We start from the raw sequence: 3052 nt of genomic DNA on the forward strand, positions 1-3052 counted from the left end.
GCCAATCAGAATATTCCTACCTTAATTCCGATTGGCTGATAGAATCCTATCAGCCAATCGGAATTCGAGGGACGCCATCTTGGATGACGTCCCTTAAAGGAACCGTCATTCTTCAGTTGGACGTCGCCGGATGAAGATGGGTCCGCGGTGGAGGTCTTCGGGATGGAGCCGGTCCTCATCGGATGAAGATAGAAGATGCCGCTTGGAAGATGATGGTTTCCGGTCCGGATCTACTCTTCTTCCCGGATAGGATGAAGACTTTGGAGCCTCTTCTGGACCTCTTCAGCCACCGGATGATGGATCGCCAGCCCCCGCTTGGGTTGGATGAAGATTTTGGAGCCAGGACCGATCGGTGATACCCGGTGAGGTGAAGACAAGGTAGGATGATCTTCAGGGGCTTAGTGTTAGGTTTATTTAAGGGGGGTTTGGGTTAGATTAGGGGTATGTGGGTGGTGGGTTGTAATGTTGGGGGGGGTATTGTATGTGGGGTTTTTTACAGGCAAAAGAGCTGAACTTCTTGGGGCATGCCCCGCAAAGGGCCCTGGTAAGGTAAAAGAGCTTTGAACTTTAGTAATTTAAAATAGGGTAGGGCATTTTTTATTTTGGGGGTCTTTGTTATTTTATTAGGGGGCTTAGAGTAGGTTTAATTAGTTTAAAATTGTTGTAATATTTTTCTTATGTTTGTAAATATTTTTTTATTTTTTGTAACTTAGTTCTTTTTTATTTTTTGTACTTTAGTTAGTTTATTTCATTGCAGTTATTTGTAGGTATTGTATTTAATTAATGTATTGATAGTGTAGTGTTAGGTTTAATTGTAGGTAATTGTAGGTATTTTATTTAATTAATTTAATGATAGTATAGTGTTAGGTTTAATTGTAACTTAGGTTAGGATTTATTTTACAGGTAATTTTGTAATTATTTTAACTATTTTAGCTATTAAATAGTTTTTAACTATTTAATAGCTATTGTACCTGGTTAAAATAAATACAAAGTTACCTGTAAAATAAATATTAATCCTAAAATAGCTATAATATAATTATAATTTATATTGTAGCTATATTAGGATTTATTTTACAGGTAAGTATTTAGCTTTAAATAGGAATAATTTATTTAATAAGAGTTAATTAATTTCATTAGATTTAAATTATATTTAAGTTAGGGGGTGTTAGTGTTAGGGTTAGACTTAGCTTTAGGGGTTAATACATTTATTAGAATAGCGGTGAGCTCCGGTCGGCAGATTAGGAGTTAATGTTTGAAGTTAGGTGTCGGCGATGTTAGGGAGGGCAGATTAGGGGTTAATACTATTTATTATAGGGTTAGTGAGGCGGATTAGGGGTTAATAACTTTATTATAGTAGCGGTGTGGTCCGCTCGGCAGATTAGGGGTTAATAAGTGTAGGCAGGTGGAGGCAACGTTGAGGGGGGCAAATTAGGGGTTAATAAATATAATATAGGGGTCGGCGGTGTTAGGGGCAGCAGATTAGGGGTACATAAGGATAACTTAAGTAGCGGCGCTTTGCGGTCGGCAGATTAGGGGTTAATTATTGTAGGTAGCTGGCTGCGACGTTGTGGGGGGAAGGTTAGGGGTTAATAAATATAATATAGGGGTCGGCGGTGTTAGGGGCAGCAGATTAGGGGTACATAAGGATAACGTAGGTGGCGGTCGGCAGATTAGGGGTTAAAAAAATGTAATCGAGTGGCGGCGATGTGGGGGGGCCTCGGTTTAGGGGTACATAGGTAGTTTATGGGTGTTAGTGTACTTTAGAGCACAGTAGTTAAGAGCTTTATTAACCGGCGTTAGCCCAGAAAGCTCTTAACTACTGACTTTTTTCTGCGGCTGGAGTTTTGTCGTTAGAATTCTAACTCTCACTTCAGACACGACTCTAAATACCGGAGATAGAAAAATCCCATTGAAAAGATAGGATACACAATTGACGTAAGGGGATCTGCGGTATGGAAAATTTGCGGCTGAAAAGTGAGCGTTAGACCCTTTTTTGAGTGACTCCAAATACCGGAGGTAGCCTAAAACCAGTGTTAGGAGCCTCTAACGCTGGTTTTCACGGCTACCGCCAAACTCTAAATCTAGGCCTTTATGTATAAGAAGCACACTTGCCATAAAACATAAATTGTCTCCATACAAGATACTCATGGGAAAATCACTAACACCATTTTAACAAGACCCAGTCTTTTTTTAATTAAACTAATTATTGCATTGCCCTAAGAAAATTACTTCAGTCATTCTATTCGCAGGTTAAAGCTGTACAGCCAGTTGAGACAGGGTCCAAAGACTATTCCCGGGGAAACTGGTGATTGAGTACAAGTGAAACCTTTCCAACTGAAAAATTGCCTGGCACCAAGGTGAAAAGGACCCTGCCAAGTTTTCTTGACCACTAACACCACATTGCTTTGTGGATCCAAACTTCACACTGTAAACTTGTACCAGGCCCTCTACCTGATTCTATAGAGACTGCAAAAAATAAAGCCTCCAGGACATACGTTATTTGCGTCTTTAACTTCCGGACTACTCTTATTATAGGCACTTAACTTCCTGACTACTCTTATTATAGGCACTTAACTTCCTGACTGCTGGTATTCTTTATAATTATTCAGAACTAAAAAAGGACAGTATTATTTTATCTCATGCTCTCTACTATATTGTTTAAAGGGATATTAAACCCAAATGTATTCTTTCCTCTTTACCGCAGCCCTTGGCAGCACATGCAGGAGCAGTGCACAATGGGAAAATATACATATCAGATATGTTATTAAAGAATTAACAAACTATGTCACATTGATGCAGAACTTGAGAAATTAGATATTTTGTAGAATTTTCATTAGTAGAAATATTAGGATCACTTTATTGTTAAAAAAAACAAACAGAACTGTGTTGTACTTTTTTTTCTACTAACTAGATATAAATACAGTGCAGGTGTTCAGGACTTCCCTTTGTAAAGTTTACTGTAATTGAAAAGTTTATATTTCTTGATCAGCTAGATTACGAGTTTTGAGCGCTATAGGGAAATTAACGACTGCCACAAAAGCATCAGTATTTA

Source organism: Bombina bombina, chromosome 5 (genome assembly GCF_027579735.1).
Source record: "Bombina bombina isolate aBomBom1 chromosome 5, aBomBom1.pri, whole genome shotgun sequence".
Taxonomy (NCBI): domain Eukaryota; kingdom Metazoa; phylum Chordata; class Amphibia; order Anura; family Bombinatoridae; genus Bombina; species Bombina bombina.